We start from the raw sequence: 22375 nt of genomic DNA, 5'->3' as shown, positions 1-22375 counted from the left end.
AGCAGCAGATTAACTGGTGCAGCATTTGCAAGCTTGCAAATGCACGGAGATCAGGCAAGCGCCTGACTGCGGTTCTCTGCTGCTAGCCGCCACCTTGCTCTCTGTGCACGCACGTGCTTTTCCGTCCAGTTGCTCAAGAAACCGGCAAGCACATCTATCCGGCAACAAGTGGGCATCGTCGGTGCCGGATACTGGGGACTTTGCTGTAATGCCATTTCAGCATAATTACAGAGTACTGGTACCTATTTTTGCTCACTTAAAGCTGAATTAATAAAAATACATTTTGTTTTAAGAAGGCAAAATTACATTTCAGCATATTGCAAGTAAAAAAGTTGTCAGGCTGCAGAAAATGTATTTGGGATAAGTATAAATAGCAGAAATGTGACTAAACCATCAAGAGCATCTTTTAATAGTAGCCCTTGAAGGCAATATCCACCAAAATGTTTAAAATTCATGACTCAAGTCAAGTGCTGTGTTTCGTGAAGCCCTATTTCAGCCTCAAAATTATGCATGCATATGATAGTAAATTTACATTAATTAGTTTTGTGCACTGCTTCTCTTTATTTTTTTGTAATAATTATCCATCCAGCTTCTGGTGGGCTGCGTCCAATAGCTGCTTTTTGCAAGTTACCTCCACAGCACAAAGAAGATCATCTGACCCAGTTCACCTCTTCCCACTGTTAAAGAGAATCTGTATTGTTAAAATCGCTCAAAAGTAAACATACCAGTGCGTTAGGGGACATCTCCTATTACCCTCTGTCACAATTTCGCCGCTCCTCGCCGCATTAAAAGTGGTTAAAAACAGTTTTAAAAAGTTTGTTTGTAAACAAACAAAATGGCCACCAAAACAGGAAGTAGGTTGATGTACAGTATGTCCACACATAGAAAATACATCCATACACAAGCAGGCTGTATACAGCATTCCTTTTGAATCTCAAGAGATAATTTGTGTGTTTCTTTCCCCCATGCACTGAAGTTTCAGGCTGCTCTTTTCTTCCTGCAAACAGCTTTGCCCTTGTTTGTAATTCCTCAGTATGTGAAAGCCCAGCCAGCTCAGAGGACGATTTATCCAGCTTGTAAAAGATAAGAGAGAGAAGAGAGAAGCTGCTCTAATCCTAAATAACACACAGGCAGTCTGCATAAAGGGGAGTTCATAGCAGAACCACAACACTGAAGAACTTGGCAGCCTTCCAGACACAGGCCGACAAGTCTGACAGGGGAAAGATACATTGATTTATTACAGAGACTGTGTTAGTAGAGAGTGCTGCAGTTAGCCAGAACACATTAGAATAGCTTTTGGAACTTGTAGGATGATAAAAAACAGGATGCAATTTTTGTTACGGAGTCTCTTTAAGAGAGATTAACTATTTGAGGCCAGCACTACAACTTAAAGGACAACTGAAGTGAGAGGGACACAGAGGATGCCATATTTATTTCAAATTACCCAGCTTTCCTGATGATCCTCTGCCTCTAATACTTTTAGCCATAAACCCTGAACAAGCACGTAGATCAGATGCTTGACAATGCTTTGCTGGGGTCTGGTATACTGAACTTTACCGGTTTATTAAAAAAGCAATTGAAAGTTGCTGGTCCTGTCATAAGGGCCCATGATGTGCTCTGTCCTTCTCTGTGTTCCCTGCCTGTCCGCAATCATGCTTGGCTGTGGACAGTTGCCAAGCCCGGTAGTGTTCTGGGCATGAGCATGTCAGAAGTACTGCTCTGGCACAACCAGCACTTTACACTGTATATAGTTTTGTCACTAGCTGTCACTAATGGAAAATTAGTCTTGTGATTGGTCTAAAATGTCCTATAATTAACATTTCAAAAGCTTGCAATAAACCATGAAATCTCTAAAAGTATTACCCAAATCAATGTCTGTTGGCTTAATGTCAGCATATCTTATAGAGTGAAGACTGTGGTTGGAGTTATGGTATCTAGGGATGGTCAGAAATGGCGATTTCCAACTTTGCAATTTCCGAGGTGTCTTTTTGTCATTTTTTTTGCATTCTTTGATTAGCTAAATACTTCTGAAGGTGGCCACTAATGATCCAATGTGCAAATTTGGACAGAGGCGCCAGGCAGGTTAAAATGATCTAAAAACAACTAAAAAGGAGGAGTACAGGTGGACTTACCTCCTGAAATGATAAACAATCGAGATTGTTCAAATCGCAAATAACAATTTATTTTGGCACTCCGCAACGCGTTTTGCAGGTATAACCCGCTTCATCAGGCAAGGAGTGCAAGCTCTGCAGAGGCGCATTGCCACTATTGGACCTTTTTGAGCTTGCACTCCTTGCCTGATGAAGCGGGTTATATGTGCAAAACGCGCTGCGGAGTGCCAAAATAAATAGTTATTTGTGATTTGAACAATCTCGATTGTTTATCATTTCAGGAGGTAAGTCCACCTGTACTCCTCCTTTTTAGTTGTTTTTAGATCATTTTAACCTGCCTAGTGCCTCTGTCCAAATTTGCACAGTATATAGTCCACCTTGGGTGGAGGGGACTGTCCCCTTCTTTCTATCTACAGACTTCTTAAATCTGAGTGAGGTCAGGTTCTAATGCTCCCCACCTGCATTTCAAGTGGTTGCCTATGTGGTAACCCGTGTTTGTGAGTATATCCACATCTGTTAATTATTTTGCCAACAATTGCTAGACTTACTGCACCATATTGGGCGCTCGGTTTTTCTTTTTTGTTTCAAGTGCACTAATGATCCAATGTTTTTCATCCAATTTTACCAAATCTATGTAGTATAAGGATAAAATGAGAGAACATATTGAAAGAATAATGTAGGCAGTTCCCTTACATTACATAGAAATGGTAAAATTGGATTAAAAAGATTGGATCATTAGCGGCCACCATTAGTTGATTCAGAAGGATTGGACCAATCAGAGAATGCAGAATATTACTGCATTAATCGGAATACCAGGGAAATTTTAGGCCAATCACAAGAAGACTCAGAAAAATTCAGTAGTGTCCGAGTGATTGGTCTAAAATTACCGAGGTAATTTGATTTGCGCCGTAAAATTCTGCATTCTCAGATTGGTCCAATGCTTCCAAGTTCTGTGATTGGGCTAAAATTACCGAGTTGCAGTAAATCGGGATGTGGAAAATTCAATCCTGAAGAATCTGAATTAGCATCCTTCCACCTTAATTCTTGTCATATGTTTTCACGAAAAAGGGGACCAGTAATAACAGCCCATCCGTCTCCCCACTGCCTTATAAATATGTAGCTGTCCATTAGTGCCTATTGTACTACATGACTGTAATCCGGCTACGATGCATATATTTATGGCAATCAGCTCCAGGATATGCCGGCATTACAGGCATTTGTGAATTCTGCCGGGCCCATCACATTTTTATAGTAAGGTCCTTCTGATTTACTGCCTTGTCTATATGCTAGATATGATTGCCTTTCTTTTAGCTGCTCTTTGCGGTTATTTATTAGGCCTATTTTCCCATAATTGTTTTCCTCTTCCTGAGAATCTGATTCACATTGGTGCATTAGTAAGAATTTAATTCTCCTGCTAGAAATAAAGGCTCAGGTATTTTTAACTCCAAGTTCATTTTTTTTCTTACATTTTCTTCCTGTAATATATTTTCTGTTTATTTTATTCAATTACTGTTCTTCTTTATTACTTTTTATGATTTTTCACTTTGCCGTGTCCTTTTGTCTCTGCATATTTTACTCTGACGTGTATTGAGGTATAGGCAGTTGTTAATCAGTCCACGTTTTCTGCTGTGTTACTCTGTCTTTGGTTTGGAGGAGGATAGACCCAAAAGAATTCAAGGGCCAAAAAGACACAAATGGACAAACACCAGAAGCCAAAAGTGTACTATAAACACTGGAGGGTGGAGCAGCCCAAAAAATATTATTCGGAATACAGTATCAAGTATACAATAACTTTTTTTCCACCAAAAATGGGGGACCGCATGTTATATTCCAAATACAGGGAGTCCCCAACCTATGAATGCCAACTGATACGAGCCACTGACCCACCACATTGAGGTCAAATCATAAAGATGGGGGACCAAGTGGGGCATGCGAGAGGACACAAAGGGGGCAGACAACACAAGAGGGACAGAGGAGGACACAGAAGGTATGGGGGGGGGGGACACAATAATTGGGGGGAGAACATCTACAAGACAGGCCTGCACCAAGTTTAGCATATATTTTTTCCTTGGCTTTTGTCCTCTAAACTTGCACTCTAAGGTGCATCTTATAGTCCGGAGCATCTTATATTCCGAAAAATATGGTATAAATAAAGTAAGTTTGAATATGAGAGGCAGTAAATTACTTATTTCTGCTGAAGAACAACAGCTATTATGACTTTTTAGCAATTCCACATTTTTATTGTACAAGAATAGGGTATGATAACGTGTTTTGCTGGCTTTTAGGTTAGTAACCTCCACAAAAAATTGCCGTGTGGCTTCTGGTGAAGCACTATGACCACTATATATATATATATATATATAGGCACCTCCACCTTCCAGTGTTTATCATTCACATCTCCTTTGAAGGTTATTGTTCTAGTCTAGTGCTCTTTTGTGGACCTTCTTAAGAACATTGAGTGTGACCTTTGAGGTTACACACAGACCCGAGCAGCAGTGGGAATTCCACCGTATGCCTTATTGGCCATTGCACATCGCTTGCAACCAGAAAAGTGTGAGTACTTCTCTCACAATATCCTGAAATATTGCACTACTGACTCCTGTGTGCTGTGTCTTTGTTTTGTGTCTTTTCTGGCTTTGAATTCTCCAGGTCCGTTCCTCTTCAAATAGTGTAATATGTCACTGTGTCAAATATTTTGGATAAAGAGAATTACTGACACATTTTAGGTTGCAACACAAATGCAACCACTCATAAGGCTTGTAGAGAAAATTCCACCACCGCACAGGTGCATGGAGATCCTCACTGGTCGCTCTCCTGATTATTAGGTGGGCCCTCTATGGGGACTAGGCTAAAAAGAAAAACCTCCCAACAGAGGTGTAGAACAGTAATACTGGTGGGAGGAGGTTTTATTGAACTGAGGAAGTGAGCAACCCCCAAAAAAACTGCATTGTCTAACACTATTTTCTGTGCAATAAATTGTATAAAGTTACTTTAAGTTGTATTGGCTATTTATCTACAGGAGAGAGAGCCAACCACTGCCTCTCCTTTTTAGGTGGTTTTAAGTGTTTTATCTGTCTTTGGTAAAAAATTGTCCCACGCAGTACTCAGCTCACTTAAGGCTTGATTCACAAAGCGGTGCTAACAGTTAGCACGCTGGTGAAAAGCCCCTTATCACGCCTAAACTCAGTTTAGGCGTGATACGTTTAGGCATGATAAGTTTAGGTGTGATAAGTTTAGGCATGATAAGTTTAGATGTGATAAGTTTAGGCGTGATAAGTTTAAGCACCAACTGGGTTAGCACCGCAGTGCACAGCTGATCAAATGTTTTGCGATAGCAAATACTGGTGCACTTCGCATAGCGTTTAATGGCGCTGCTTTGTGTGCGGGACTTTGCGCGCGATCTAAACTTATCTAAACTTATCATGCCTAAACTTATCACGCCTAAACTTATCACGCCTAAACTTATCACGCCTAAACTAGCTTTTCACCAGCGTGGTGCAATGGTTATCACGCCTAAAGTCTTTTACTGGGTTAGCACCGATTTGTGAATCGAGCCCTTTGAGCTAAAGGATAATTGAACTTTAAAAGTAACTTTGCAAATGGTCCCTGATCACTGATCAATAGCATAAATACATTTCACTGTCGATTTTGAGAAATGAGAAGACAGCTGAAATCTATTGTTTTATACAGCTGCACTCTAAAGCCTTGCCAGTACTTACTCCTAGCTATATACAAGCTTGAGAATGTAACCTCCAGCTCTGTATGGTTCTGATCCACCTCATTAGAATGCCTAAAGGAGAAACTTGGGTTTTGAAAGCCTAAAAGGAATCCATCTATAGTTAGTCATTGAAGGTATTACCTAAGTGTATTACCTAATCGCAGCGTTGTACAAAAGAAAAATGGTAGGTTTAAATTCTTTAACTGCTTGCCAGCCGCGATCGTGGCTAGCAGGCTTTTTACGGAGCCCCGCTCTGCTTATTTACTTAAGCTCGCGATAGAGCGAGCGCGAGCTTCCGTCAGGAACGAGGAAGCCACTCTGGGGCCGCCATTCTGCGGTCGCAGAGTGGTTAAGGTAGCCATACATCACTCGACATGGTGGCCGATCAAGCATCCAATTTGATCATTATTATCGAATCGGATGCAAATCGGTGCTGTCATAAGTATTCCATATCAACGATTGACCCAATTTCGTCCTGAAATCGGTCGAATTTATCAATCAGACATGCTGCAAGATGTCGGGCCAATGTGATAAATCGGGTGCATAGCAGGAACGGTTTGCGATATCAGGATTAGAAACTCAACAGATCCGCCAGCTGTTTCCCCTAATGTGACAGTACCCCTTGCCTGGGCATTTCATACTTTATCTGTCCACTGTCTCCGTCCGTGGTCCCCACTCATCTTCTGTATTCAGGGGCGTAACTAGACTTAACAGGACTCCCTGCAAAAATGATAGCATGGGGCCCCCTTTGTTCCTGAACTGCACATGAGGATCATGTGATCCGATTCCAGAGCCAGCGAATGGCAGCAGAGAGTGTTCTGCTGTTAAAGAGGAACTTTAGCCTAAACAAACATACTGTCATTAAGTTACATTAGTTATGTTAATTAAAATAGATAGATAATATAATTTCTTACCCACCCTGTTTTAAAAGAACAGGCAAATGTTTGATTTCTTGAGGGCAGCCATCTTTTTGGTTGAAAGGAGGTGACAGGGAGCATGAGACACAGTGTCAACTGCCCTGTGTGCTGATCACCCCTTCCAGTTGCTAGGCAACGTGAATAACAACATAGGAAATCTCATCCTGCTTTTCGCAGCATCAGGGAAAAAAAGCCTGGGCAGTATTCTTTGATGGGTGGAGCTTAGCTAAAAATACAGCTAAAAAAGATGCTTTGGTAAGAAAAACAAAGTTCTGATGCTGTGAAACTGTTAAAGAAACACCAAGCCTTTTCAGTTCTGCTGAGTAGATTTTTAGTCCAGAGGTTCACTGTAAGCACCGCCTGGAAGCAGGAAAAAATTACACATGTTCCTGCACACGTTCTTTTCATGAGTTAACAGGGAGATTTATTTGCTAATTAGCTGCACATTTGCAGTTGAAAAGAGGGAGGAGGAGGGGCCCCTAAAGCATCTGGGCCCCGCTGCAATGACAGGGGCTGCAGGGGTGATTGTTACGTCCATGTCTGTATTGCTGTTGGGCTTCCGTAAAGCATGTCACACACACCACATGCTTAACGTCGGATTTGTCCACTAGCATTTGCATCTCACTCTCTACTCCCTTGTTTTGTGCTGTGGCCTGCCAGTCAAACAGCGAACACGCACTGGCCTGTTTGCGAACGGGTGAAGCCCTGACACACACCTGACATAAATGTGCCCGCACATACTGTACTTGTGTGTATGTGCACGCAACCTCAATTTCTATTGGCCATTCCAGCCCAGCTGAGATTTATGAGCGCTATGCAAATGACCCTGTTCGGGCACTGTGCAGCAGGGTCATATTTTTTGCTTTGCAATGCGATGGAGCAGCATCGCACCGCAAACGCGACAGCCAGGAGTAAAACCGGCCTAAAAGTGTTTCAGAGCCTTCGTCTTTATTTTGATCGGAGTGTTCCTTTAACTCAGATAATAATTTACAAAGTACTACTGTATCTGTAATGATAAAAAATGACCACCTAGCAGTAGAAATGCAGCTGGAGTAGATGTCATTATTCTCTGTGTATCTGCTCTCCAGAGACTGAGGCTACACAGCCAGCCTTGTTCCAGGCTCTCGTTTCAGCTTTGGCTGTATGATCTCATAGCTGTGACATTCCATGCTGTGATCCAATCAAAACAAGCCTATCTTTCCTGAGCACCCATATTGATGTAATGCATCAAACTGAAAGACAGCAGAGAACCCCAGAGCTCAGTATATCGGGGCTGGTGATTATTCTTGGCAGTGATATGATACTCTTCTCATTGCTGCGTTCTGTATTCACTATCTAATCCTCGGCGTATTCGCAGACGTCTGCAAAACACACACAAAAGAGCCCATGTTTCTCTGCACAATACGTTATGCGCCTGCCTTCTGCTAGAGAAATGGTCTGACATCGCTGTACATCACTACATTGTAAGTCGTTCAGAGTTAGCTCAGAACAAGCCTCTCTTTATTTCCACGAGAAGGACATACCATATTTTTCAGCGTATAACACAACTGGGCGTATAAGATGACCCCCCAACTTATCCAGTTAAAATATGGAGTTTATGGGGATATATTCGCCAAATAAGACTACCCCTCTTTCAACAAACACTAAATAAATAAAAAAAAACCCATCATATACTGGTGTTATGTATGAACAGATACTGGTGCTGTGCTGTATTTCGTACCCAGTATATAACAGTATACAGGTAATTGACTGGTTGGATTAGTCAACTCTCACAAAGTGGATTGGTCAGCTCTATCTGTCTCCTAGCAGATTGGTCAGCTCTCCCTGTCTATCAGAGGGGTATGGAAGAATAGATTGCGTTGTGCCCATAAAACACGCCTCTTTCACCCATCTTGCCCGCCCTTGTATCCTATTTGCCTCCTTCTCTACCCCTCAGGTCTCACACATGCGGTAACAAGATAGGGAGGGGCAGACGGGTGGAAGAGGCGTGTTTTATGGGCACAGCGCAATCTCTTTCTTCCATACCCTGGGCACCCCAGACCATGCAGCATGAGCGATGAGCTCCACCCAGCATATGCGGCTACCGCCGAATCTCAGTACCCGGTAATTAATCCTCAGCATGCCGCATGCGTGCATCAGGTATCAGCATCGCGTATCACCCTGCATCAATGACACCTGGCGTATAAGACGAATGTAGTCTTATTATACAACAGAATATACAGTAGTAGTCAGTGGCGTAGCAATAGGGGCTGCAAAGGTTGCAATTGCACTAGGGCCCCTCAGACCTGAGAGACCCATATGAGGCCCACCTCTAGTTTGTGCATTAGCTCTTTATTGGTGCTGTAGTGATAATGATCACCTGACCTCTATAGGTGCCACAGTAGTAATCAATCATATATAAACCATTCCTTGGGATTTTATGTCACACACAGTGTCCAACTGGGAGCTGGAAAAGCTGAGGAAATCCACTTGCTGGCCAAGCAGCAGTAATCAGGTGTTGCTGCTTACAGTGAAGACTTGCTGCAGGTTTCTATTGGGAGCGATAACACAGGGTTACTGCTGCTTGGCCAGCAGGTGGATTTCCTCAGTTTTTCCACGTCCCAGTCCGACACTGATGCCATATGCCAAACAAAACCCAATTACTTTTTTTTTACTTGTTTTGTTATAATAAACACAAACACCTGAGTGGATAAAAAATTGGCCGTAGGTTAAACATTTAACTAAATAAATGAATATACTGTATATTCAAGATTCAAAGATCAACTTATAACTTCTTTAAAGTGAGTCTGAAGCCAATATAAAACTTCCGCTGCCCGAGGTTTCAGCAGTCTTCAGGAGCCCGAGTGCTCCCAAAGACGGGCTGCTCCGTACTGCGCATGCACGAGTGCACGAGAGAGCAAGTGCGTGAGTGCATCCACAAATATCAGTCTTTAGACTCAGATAACTTAAAACATATCAGCTAAATAAATAGCAAACCACCCATCGTGGGCAACTTTCACCCCCCCCTCCCCCCCCCCCCCCCCCCCCCAATAAAGTCAATAGCCTACGACTTATGGTAAATCCAGCCCTGGTGTAAATAAAAAATGAGTTTAACTTACCTTGGGCTTCTTGCAGCCCCCTGGAGTCAACCTGTGCCCACGATGTCCATCTGAGTCCCTCCGGCTAGAAGTGGTAACCCCCGCCATATGTCTCCTCATCGCGCTCCAGCGGCCAGAAGCCTTCTGCGCATGTGCAGTACCTGAAAATTACTACTGCGCACGGCCACAGGAGTGCAATCAGGGTGCGCGTGGCATGGGTCCGCACATGCGCAGTGGCTGCCGACTGGCCAGCTCTGCGAGGGTCGCCACTGCTTCCTGGAGGGACTTAGATGGACGTCGTTGGCACAGGAGGACTCCAAGGGGCTGCCAGAAGCCCCAGGTGAGGTAAACTCATTTTTTATTTACACTTAAAGAGACTCTGAAGCCTAATAAAATACTTCTTTTTACCTTCTACTTATGTTCAGCAATATCAGCAGTCCTGAAATGCCCTAGTCCCATGGCAGAATGATGCCTCTATACCCCCCAAATCCTGGGGCAAAAATCCACAACTTTCAAAGTCGTGGATTTTGCTGCCCGGGAAGGCAGAGCTTTGAGCTGTAGCTCTGCCTCTACTGGAGTCAATCTCTGTGCGGATCTCCACCTCTCCCCGCCCCTCTCTGTGAAAGAAGATTGAGAGGGCGGGGAGAGGCGGCGATCAGCGGAGATTGACTACAGTAGAGGTAGAGCTACAGCGCTAAGCTCTGCCTCTTTCAGGAAGCAGTGAGCACTCCTCGATTTTTGCCCCGGGGATTTCTGGGGTTATAGAGGCACCATTCTGCCGCAGGACTCCAGCTTTTCAGGACTGCTGATATTGCTGAACATAAGTAGAAGGTAAAAAGAAGTATTTTATTAGGCTTCAGACTCTCTTTAAAGCGGATCTGAGATGAAAAACTAACTATGACAAGTAACTTGTCTATATATCTTATCTAAAGTTTAGATAGTTTACACAACAAATCTAGCTGCAAACAGCTTCAACAGTTTATGATTATTTACTCTTGTGATACAATGAGGGCAGCCATGTTCTGTTTCTGATCATTACACACAGGATAGCTGATTGCATCTCCAGCCCTCAGCTCACTCCCCTCTCCTCCCCCCTCCTCTCCTCGGTCTCTGGCTAGTAACTTCCTCCAGCCCAGACTGAGCTCCCATAAGCCCTTGCTACAGTGCCAAGGCACTCTGAAACTGTGGGCCAAGCTTTTTTAGTTTATAAGGAATTAGAGTATTAAAACAAAACAAAAAAAGTATTTGGCTTGAGGAATGCCCTATAAACTATATGAAAGGAACACAATTTTGCAATGAGTAAAAGTTTATCTCAGATCCACTTTAAGTAACCCTTTAAGCCCCTTGGTTATTGTACACAAGATCCGGAATTTTGCAGCTCTTGAGTTGCGAAGGTAAATTCTATGCATGATGTGCAGAGTGAGCTAATCTCTTAAGAATACGCTTTCTTGCCATGTTTTATTAATGTCAAAAAAATATGAAAATTATATTCACTTTAACAAATTGTCCATAAACATTAGAATTGTAAATGAATACCACATTGAAGCAAGCCTCTTCTTTTAGGGAGAGAAGGATTTGCATGCTATATACTTAAACACGTTTTCCATTAAAAAGACTTCCTCTGTTTAACTGGTAGCTTGTTATGCTTTTGTGTAATTCCTAAATGCGCATTTTTGTGTTTTAATAAAGTAATGTTTATGTTGGGGTGATCTGAAAGTCTTCCCTGAAAATGGTAGCAGCGTGATTCAATTAGGGTGGTGTCTGTATGTCACAGTGCATGCGTTTGTTTTGATGATGAGTGTCTGCTGAATCTTAATGACCCATCATTTGTGGTTTATTTTATGTTACAAATCCTGAATCTTATGCAATCTTTTCTTTTCTCTGGGGATACGATACCATCCAGCTAAACTAAAATAAAAATGAACAAGGCACATTCTTAAAGCAATCATGTTGATTACACGATACCTTAGCGCTGTTAAAAATGTAAAAAGGATCTCCCGAAACTACTTATGGGGCAGGAGGGGTCGGTGAGCTGTGCGCAGGCGCTGCTTGGCGATGCATGTCCTTGATTGCGCAGCCAGGAGAGCATTGCACATGCCCACTAGGTCACAATTACGTAGAGCACTCCCAGCTGCACGCGCATGATCAAGGATGGACATGGCCGGGCTGAGCCTACCCACTGCTCACCGACCCTCTCGACCCAGAAGTAGCTTCTGAGGGATATTAGAACGTAACGAAGGGGGATGGAGGAAAACGGGGGAGCGGTGGGCATGAGGAGAGCCTAGCCATAATAGCCATGAGGAGAGCCTAGCCTAGCCATAATACCCCCCCTCCCCCCTGAGGCCTCACCTTAAAGAGGAGCTGTTAGGTATAGGGTCTCAGAGAAAATTAACACATATATCAGTAGCTAAAGATTGGCTGTACTTACATTACATATGCATTTCACTGTCCACGTTTGTACTTCACATAATTTTTATATAGTATTTGCAGAGAATGATGCTCCTGACAGCTCATGGCAGGTTCCATGTTTGTCTGTCTCCTATGAAGCCAAATGTGTCGTCATGTCCTGCCTGCTTCCTGATGATTCCACTCTCACAAACGCTGGCAATGAATAACACTACTGTGCAGTGAATATCAATTAGCCATGTGGCTAGGAACAATAGCGGACTCCTGCAGTGTACTCTGCCCGAGATGTATTAGTGCTGTGAGCTAGACTGTTACATGCTGTTGAAACTTGAGCCTCACTAGCAGCCAGGGGAGGGCCCCAGAATGCTTTGCAGTATCTGTTATTCGGCTTGCGTCCTCCTTAGGAGCCTGGGAATACGGAGCCTTGCTGTCAGCAAACATCTAAAGTAAGAGAGATTTTTAACTGCAGTATTGCCTTTTTGGCTTCCTTCTAAACTGTTTAACACAGGAGAATAGAGGTTTAAATTAGCTTTTGCAGCCTGACAGTTACTCTTTAAAACACCCCTCATCAACGCCTAACATTAACCAATTAGAAATATTGGTTGGGCATCTGGTTATAAAAAGAAGTGCGTATGTCGTGCATGCGCTAAATGTAAAGTTGCAACATCAGCTGGGACAGAAAAAATCACTACACCGAGACTCTAGAGCTGCAATAATAGTGCTTACCCGCTGATCGGTAGCAGGAAAAAAAGGCGCAGGATGAGGGTGGACGAAAAGGGCGGCGCCATAGACTTTAATGCAATTATCGTTAATACGGTGAAAAAAAAGCAGAAAAAAGGGTGCCGCAATAAATATCATTAACATTAACAACATTAGAACATTATAGTTTTTGAAGTAGTTATTTTAGAAGCTTGCAACATTATCGTTTTTGTCATATTATTTAATTTATATGTACAGATTTTACGTTATCAAAGATATTATTATTTCTATGTGTAAAAGGGTGTTTCTGCTGAGGGAGTGGTTAGGGTTAGGCAACACCAGGGGGAGTGGTTAGGGTTAGGCACCACCTGGGTGGCGGTTAGTATTAGGCAACACCAGGGGTAGTGGTTAGGGTTAGGCAACACCAGGGGGGGATGTTAGGGTGAGGCACCACAGGGGGGGGTTATTAGGGATAGGCGCCACCGGGGGAGTGGTTAGTTTTAGGCACCACCAGGGAAGGGTTCTGTGTGAGAGTAGGGTTGGGTTAAGCTGTATTGTTGAATTACGTAATGATTTTTAACGTTAATATCTTTTCATTATTATTTCCCGTCTGTAATCACAATGGTATTTATCGTTAACCAAGGTTGACAACGATGTTTATCATTATCAGATTTTGTTATCCACCCGCACCGTTTCTATATCAAGCTGGGCCCCTTTTTTCACTGCGCCTTTTTTTCATGCACGCCGGCGCCGCTGATCTGCCATGTTGCCTAATGAATGTATGAAATAAACTCGTAAATCTCATTACACATTCCATTAAAGTCGCCTCTTGGAAAACAATCTGTTCACATAGTGGAAAGCAAGCCCCATCTATGGAACTCTCTCCTCCTCTTTCCAAAGTGACTTCATCAGACTGTCAGCAAGCGCAGTCTAACGCCACACTGTTTCCTAATCCATTCTCTCGTGCCTTACATGCTGCAAACGAGGGATCCTTATTAAAAGCTATGGCAGGTTTTCATGAGATCATTATTCCGCTCCTACGGTCAGATGGGAATGCTGTCGGTATTAGGCGGAACCCTGGGAGACTCATTTTTCTGGGGGTTTTCAGAAGAAACCATCACTCAGTGCACCAGTTTAAAATGCAGCTGAGATTCTAAGCTTCCATTTTAATTGCAATTTGATCCCCATGAACAGGCTGTAAAGAATGGATCAGCTTAGTAATATTTTATTTATATGCAGGTCTCAGATGAACAGCTTTAGCCCTGCTGCAGCTATCTCACAATGTTATCAAGCGTTTTATAGACTCAGTTCTGTTTGTGCGTCTATTTTTTTTTCCACCTCTCGGAATAGTAGACTGTAAAAAACAAACACAGAATTATCTGCAGTGTATTAAAAAGTTGGCAGCATTTGCCAAAGGCAGTTGTTTAACTCATTGCTTAGTAGGTATAATATAGGTTTGGGCCTCTCATACTGAATCTGTTGCGCAGGGCCATTTCTGACCCTCTGACAGGCACTGCGCTCCAGGCCACTGCCTGTAAAGTCTGTGGGTTTAAATGGCCCTGCTGCCTTCCATCACAATAGACAATATAATCGCATCCCAAGGCAAATGCAATGATATTTCTATGGCATGTACGCATAGGAAGTAGTGTAGAGGGTCCTTTTGGTCGTAACACACACACACAGCATGCTGTGCCTTTACTGGACAACATGCGCATTTACAGTGGAAGTCAAGCCAAGCGTGAGTATGTATCTTCACACCCGTCAGAAAATGTCTGTGGAAATGATACCCTGCACATTGAGTTACATTTGTTTTATCTATGTAGCCATGGCTGACTCCAGGCTCAATCTGAAGGGTGAGAGAGCAGGCCCAACCAAAACACGTACTAAGGTCTGATAGGGTGTCTCAGAACATACTCAGTCCCAGGTGGGCTTTTACCACTGCATAAGTCTGTATGGAGGAAGATCTAGTGGGTTGACTAAGTCCAGGGTTTCCTGGCATAGTATAATCTGTCATAATTTCCCATCTTGACTACTGCAAAGCCCTTCTGTTTGGTCTCCCTATGACCCGAATTGCCCCGCTGCAGTCCGTCATGAATGTGGCAGCCAGAATTATCCACTCCTCCCATCGCTTCACCATGGCAGCTCACCTTTGTGAATCCCTCCACTGGCTTCCTATCCCAGTGATCTGCAAACTTGGCTCTCCAGCTGTTAAGGAACCACAAGTCCCACAATGCATTTGTCTTTATGAATCATGGCTGTGGCTTTCAGACTCCCGCAATGCATTGTGGGACTTGTAGTTCCTTAACAGCTGGAGAGCCAAGTTTGCAGATCACTGTCCTATCCAGTCCAGAATCAGATTCAAAATACTGTGTCTGGCCTACAAATCTGTCCACAAAACCTGCCCAAACTACATTACCAATCTTACTCAGAGGTACACACATAGCTGCTCACTCCACTCCTCCAATGAACTTCGCCTGACTGCCCCCCGCTTCACCCAATCCCATGCACTCCTCCAGGACTTCTCACGAGCTGTTTCAACACTATGGAACTCCCAACCTCTTACCATTAGGGTTTTCCCCTCCTTCAACATCTTCAAGAAGACCCTCAAAACTCACCTTTCCTTACTGGCCTGTCCCCCCCCCCTCCCCCCCACTACTGCTCTAAACCCGTAGCTGAACTCTGGTCCCCTACCTTTCATGTCCCCACTTCTTCCTCTAGATTGTAAGCCTTTGGCAGGGTCCTCCTCCTTGTGTCTCCAACCTGTTCGCGCACCTCCATTACCGTACACCCATCCTATGGATCTGAGTGAACTTGACTTGCCTGATCTCCATGCTTCCATCCAGTGACTAACTAAGCATTACCTTGTACTCATACTATGCTGCGTCATCTGGTTTGCATGTATTCCTGACTGTATTGTCTTATTGCTGTATGTCACCCCTAAATATTGTCTGTAACCTTAACTAATGTCCAGGGCTGCATAGTATGTTGGTGATTAATAAATACAATAAATAAATAAATGAATGAATGGTGCATCAGTAAGAGGGATTCCCTGCCTCCAGCATAAACTCATCAGCCGCTTTTTATTTAAGTGACCCCTCTTGATTTAACCAGAAACCAGAGCTGGGACAAGGTTCTCCAGCACCCAAGGCTGAGACACCAAAATGCGCCCCTCCATCCCTCCATCCCTCCCACCCCAGCCACCCCACACTGATAGACTAAGAGGCTCCCCAGGGTCCCCAACCTCCCCAACACCTTAATCTCCTTTTCTTATTTCAATTCTCTCTGCTCCAAACACAATAGGGGAATGATAGTTGAGTGAGTTGTGCGCCCCTCCAACACTGCGCCCCGAGACTGGAGCCTCTCTCACCTCTGCCTCGCCCCGCCAGAAACCCTGCCAGAAACAGGTGAGAGCAATGTGTGCAATTAGGCACATATAGAATGGGGGGGGGAGGGTCGTTTTAGGAGTTGGTGGGAGGAGGTCAATGTTAGTTTATAACTAAAATTACCAATATTCTACTATTGGTAAATGGGAATAGGGCATAGTAGCATATTGGTAGAATTAATAATATGTTCTTCTATCAGGAATTGGGAATAGTAAAATATTGGTACAATTACCAACACTCTACTATCGGCATTTCCCTGCACCCATTTTAACAGGCCCCCCTTTTACATGTATGCACCATTTCATGGAAGACAGGACATAGTGAGCGATGTAAAAAGAGCGCAGGAGATTTGGGCCCAGCCGGCACCACCACAGGTCATAATAGGAATTGTGGCTATAGTGGCGCTCAGTAAGTAATTTGGGCGCTGTCAAAAGACAGAGCACAAATTACTACAAAAACTCTGTAATTCGCCCGCCAGCAATAGCTGCGGGCAGAGCTGCGGCGAGGGATGTCCTGGGAGCTTTGGGCTGGAGGAAGCCCCCGATAAGTACCACTTCTTTTAGCATATTTCCCCTGATGACTCCTTTAAGCAAGTTAAAGTGCACACTTTATTGTGCTTCCATTGTACATTCCGTACAAACCGACAATTGTTTCGGGGGCCACACACAGTCTCCCCTTTATCAAGTTGCCTTGATATCGTTTGGACGCTGGAGGGGGAATAGTAATTAAAGAAACTCTGTACTAAAAAAAAAATACCCCTGGATCCTATTGAGGCTTCCCCCATCCTCCTCCGTCCCACGGCAGTCTAGCTCTGGCCCTTGCAATGAACAGCCCACAATTTGCCAGGCTGTACAATATTTACCTTCCTTGGCTCCAGCAGGTGGCACTGTTGTGGCTCTCGGCTCAGAAATAGATGGAAATAGCCGATCCCAGTTACCCGCGCAGTAGAGCGGACCCGACTGGGATCGTCTATTTCTGTCTATTTCTGAGCCGAGAGCTGCAACTGCGCCACCTGCTGGGGCTAAGAAGGTAAATATTTAGATGGTTGCCATTTGTGGACCTCGCGAGACCACTGTGGGACGGAGAAGGATGGGGGAAGCCGCGATAGGATCCAGAGGCTTCCCCCTCCCGAGGTGAGTACCCCCTAGTGGCATTTTTTGTTTAATACAGATTCTCTTGAATGCCGCCGGGACATGAGCAGGAGCAGGGTAAGTCATATATGGTCTTTCCCCTGCGCTGAAAACTCCAAGCCGACGATTCATAGGTATATAGCACATAGCACTCTATATAGAGAGTGCTATAGGTAAGCAATCTCTAAATACAGCATAATAATGGTCTCCCTACGCCTGTGTGTTGTCAGCATGGATTTAATATATTAGGACAAGTGAAAGACAGATTCACCTCTATAGAAACCTTTGAAGACAATTCAAACAATATCGTTCTTTAATTCTAGTCAAGAAACAATAAAACATGATACTTTGGGGAATTTTCTCTCTTTTTTTTTTATTTAGGCAAAAAACTCTTCTACCTGATGAGAAAACCATGAGTGTTTCACTTCAATGCCTTATTTGAGGATTTCATTTTAAGACTCAACGGGGACCACTTTGTTTGTATCTTACAATGCGCCATGGTTATGCGGGAAATAGGCCAAGAAGAGCCAACCAGAGAAAAAGCATGTAATGGTTTCATTACACACAGCATGCCACACTTTTATAGAGGATTTATATTGATTGTATTATTAGCCAAAATTTAATTTTACATTCTCTTCAAACGACTTGAGCCGAGAATTTTCTTTATGTCTGCTAAAGAGAAAACAGAGACTGGTTCTTTGCCACCTATTTTGCTCTACTCTAGCAAAACTAGTAAAATACAATAAAGGAACTTTGTTGTGAGTTCTAAAAAGTAAGACTGTGGCCTTATATACTTACCTGCGGACATTGATTTAAAGATAAACTCAACAAAACAGTCCTAAGCCTTCTAATTCATTACGGTTACCTTAGAGGGGTTTTGAGATTGAGATCTGAATCATAACATGTGAAAAACTAGGTTACAAATGTCCAGGGAGGATCGTGGACTAAAAACGTCAATAGATAAAATAAATTGGAGAGGTAAGACCTTGGCTAGTAATTATTTCCTGGTGGTGGTGGGGGGAGGGGTTTCCAAGAAGAGTTGGGTGCAACCAAACTGAGGGCTTTTCATTGGTGTTGAGGCTGGTAAAAAGCAAATAGCAAGGGGCACATCAATGCTCCCAAAGGGTTATGTTTAGCATTTAGCGATGGTCAAACATCATGAACGAACCATCAGGGCAAATTTGCAGTCACAATTTCTTTTAAAAAGTTGTCCAAACTGTCCAAAACACTGAGAAGTGCCACAGCAGAGGGGGAGCAAATATTTTCTCCCTAAAATACACATTTTGCACGGACGCTTTTTTAAATGCATAAATGCATTAACATGACATTTAATTTCTAGATTTTTCAAATGAAATGGCCGCTGTGTTCACATGCCTAAGAATTGTTAGTTGCAGCCACTGTATCAGATACCCGAAACGTGGCATGTACCTGTCTAATAAATTATTAGTTGCAGCCACTGTAGCAGAGGTCTGAAAAATTGGGCATTAATCTGTCTAAAAATTGTTACTTGCTAGCAGAGGCCTGAAGAATTGGGCATTCCCCTGCCTAAACGATAATTGTTGCATTCACTGTAGTAGAGGCATTAAATATGTGGCATTTAGCTGCCTAAACATTTTAAGTTGAGTGACATGCAACAATTGGTGATGACAGTGAAACTTTTATTACCTACCTGCCCCTAGAATCTAACTACTAGTACCTGCTTGTCACTATTATTCTTTGCTGCTATCCATATAACTTTCTTGTTGATGGGTGGGAGGTACTCGGATGCATTGCCTGAGGTGTGACAAATAAAATAGGCCAAAAACAGCCATGTAGGCGTAGGTGAAAGGAGGTTAGTCTTAGGTGTAAGTAAGGGGGTTAGTGTGGGGTATGGTATAGGGAAGGTGATAATAAAATATCGGTAACATTACCAATATTCTAACTATTGGCATGAACATGCACCTAAATTAATGGACCTGATAAAAAAAAAAAGTAGTTTCACTTACCTGGAGCTTCTGCCAGTGCCCTGCAGACACCCCACTCCCAGTTACGGGTGCGCGAACAAGGACATGCGCGGCCAGGGCCGTGCAGATTTAGTGTCCGACGACTGAAGAAAGTTAAACTGAGCCACGGTGGGGGACCGGAAGATAGTTGAGTACCAGTGTGGGCGCAGTGGAACTGCAGGGGGCTGGCAGAAGCCCCAGGTAAGTGAAACTCTTTATTTTTGTTTGTGAAACGTGAAGTACAAAAATGTTATTTATTTATTTTTTAAATTGTTGAATTTCTTTGTTCCTTTAAAACAAATGGGCTTCTATATTTTAGGATGATAAGGCTGGGATTTAAGACAGTTTGTAAGGCAATATTTCACTGCTAGCCAAGTGTAAGTCTTTGATTTTGTTTTAACCACTTTGTGTAGACAAAAAGGTACAGATGAGATTTCAGTGCTTCCACGGCTACCAACAAAAGTACAGTGGGTGCCCCCTTCCAATTTGAATATTTCATAGACTAATCCGACTCTCTGACACTCTTTATCTTTTAGCGGAATTATCCTGGGAGTTCTGGCCCCGGATGCCCCACTTTGTTCTAATCCATTGATTTATTAATTTTCACAAAATTATTTATTTGCCGCTGCGTTTTATATAAGCAACTGTGATTGCATCGTGATGTGCTCAGCATGGGGCCCAGGTCCTGTGCGGTTAAAAGGGAATAATTAGCATTATGCCTTAAAACCTGACTGCATCCCAGCGGTTGGCATCTGTTGAAGTTGGCAAAAAAAGAATTCCCCGAGCCTGGCAGCTTCCTGCTGAATCAGCGTGGATAAAAGTGTGATTTAAATCTCCCGGAGTGTATTGTGGAGAGAGGACGAGAAAAGCGTCTCACTGGCACCATACGTTCTACCCATGCCTTCTCCCGCATGCTGCTCTTCAAGAGAACGCGTTACGTTACTCTTATGCTGTCCAAAGAATTCCAACTTGCTATGTCAGTTCATCTGATGAGTTTGTAAAACCTGTGATTATAACATCTCTGAATGCTTCATATTCAGGTTCATCTCATTTACTACCAGAGCAGATGGCAGTAAAAATTTATATACCAGAGCCACCAACAGGGAAAAAGTACATTGAAAACTGGTTAAAAAGGAGTTAGTGGTGGACTTACCTCCTGTAAGATAACACAATCAGTTTCAAAAAATCCTAAAAAAGCCCTCAAAAGAGATTTTTTTGGGTTGCCTTCAGCAACAAATTTCAACGAAGAGCAAGCTAACAAGAGCCTAACTAATGCTTTCCCTATCTTCAGCAATGTCTCTCCCTTCATCTCACTACTGCAGCAGCCAGAGACTAAGAACATGGCCGACGCTGCTGCGTTTTATAGGGGAGGCGGGAGTCCGTGGGGGAGTGCAGCCTGATTGGCTGCCATGTGTCTGCTGACTGTGATGTAGAGGGTCAAACTTTAGCCCAATGATGAGGTATAGGGTGCGGGTTGAATGTGCTATTAAAATCACCACTGCGCTGTGTGCAGTGATTCCTAGGGCAATTGGAAGCGATGTACAGTAAACTGTACATCGCTTCCAATTAGCGATTTTTTTACAAATAAACTTTATTGTATTCACCAGGTCTCCGGTAGTGTTGGGCGAACATCTAGATGTTCGGGTTCGGGCCGAACAGGCCGAACATGGCCGCGATGTTCGGGTGTTCGACCCGAACTCCGAACATAATGGAAGTCAATGGGGACCCGAACTTTTGTGCTTTGTAAAGCCTCCTTATATGCTACATACCCCAAATTTACAGGGTATGTGCACCTTGGGAGTGGGTACAAGAGGAAAAAAAAATTTAGCAAAAAGAGCTTATAGTTTTTGAGAAAATCGATTTTAAAGTTTCAAAGGGAAAACTGTCTTTTAAATGCGGGAAATGTCTGTTTTCTTTGCACAGGTAACATGCTTTTTGTCGGCATGCAGTCATAAATGTAATACATATAAGAGGTTCCAGGAAAAGGGACCGGTAATGCTAACCCAGCAGCAGCACACGTGATGGAACAGGAGGAGGGTGGCGCAGGAGGAGAAGGCCACGCTTTGAGACACAACAACCCAGGCCTTGCATGAGGACAAGAAGCGTGCGGATAGCATGCTTTGTACCACCATGCAGTCATAAATGTAATAAAGATAAGTGGTTCAATAAACAGGGACCACGCGGCAACGCTAACCCAGCAGCAGCACACGTGATGGAACAGGAGGAGGCGCAGGAGGAGAAGGCCACGCTTTGTGAGACACAACAACCCAGGCCTTGCATGAGGACAAAAAGCGTGCGGATAGCATGCTTTGTACCGCCATGTAGTCATAAATGTAATAAAGATAAGAGGTTCAATAAACAGGGACCACGCGGCAACGCTAACCCAGCAGCAGCAGCAGCAGCAGCACACGTGATGGAACAGGAGGAGGCGCAGGAGGAGAAGGCCACGCTTTGTGAGACACAACAACCCAGGCCTTGCATGAGGACAAAAAGCGTGCGGATAGCATGCTTTGTACCGCCATGTAGTCATAAATGTAATAAAGATAAGAGGTTCAATAAACAGTGACCACGCGGCAACGGTAACCCAGCAGCAGCAGCAGCACACGTGATGGAACAGGAGGAGGCGCAGGAGGAGAAGGCCACGCTTTGTGAGACACAACAACCCAGGCCTTGCATGAGGACAAAAAGCGTGCGGATAGCATGCTTTGTACCGCCATGTAGTCATAAATGTAATAAAGATAAGAGGTTCAATAAACAGGGACCACGCGGCAACGGTAACCCAGCAGCAGCAGCAGCAGCAGCAGCACACGTGATGGAACAGGAGGAGGCGCAGGAGGAGAAGGCCACGCTTTGTGAGACACAACAACCCAGGCCTTGCATGAGGACAAAAAGCGTGCGGATAGCATGCTTTGTACCGCCATGTAGTCATAAATGTAATAAAGATAAGAGGTT

The sequence above is a fragment of the Hyperolius riggenbachi genome, chromosome 2 (genome assembly GCF_040937935.1).
Source record: "Hyperolius riggenbachi isolate aHypRig1 chromosome 2, aHypRig1.pri, whole genome shotgun sequence".
NCBI classification, from domain to species: domain Eukaryota; kingdom Metazoa; phylum Chordata; class Amphibia; order Anura; family Hyperoliidae; genus Hyperolius; species Hyperolius riggenbachi.
The sequence above is the reverse complement of the archived record's forward strand: the minus strand, read 5'-3'. Positions refer to the sequence as shown.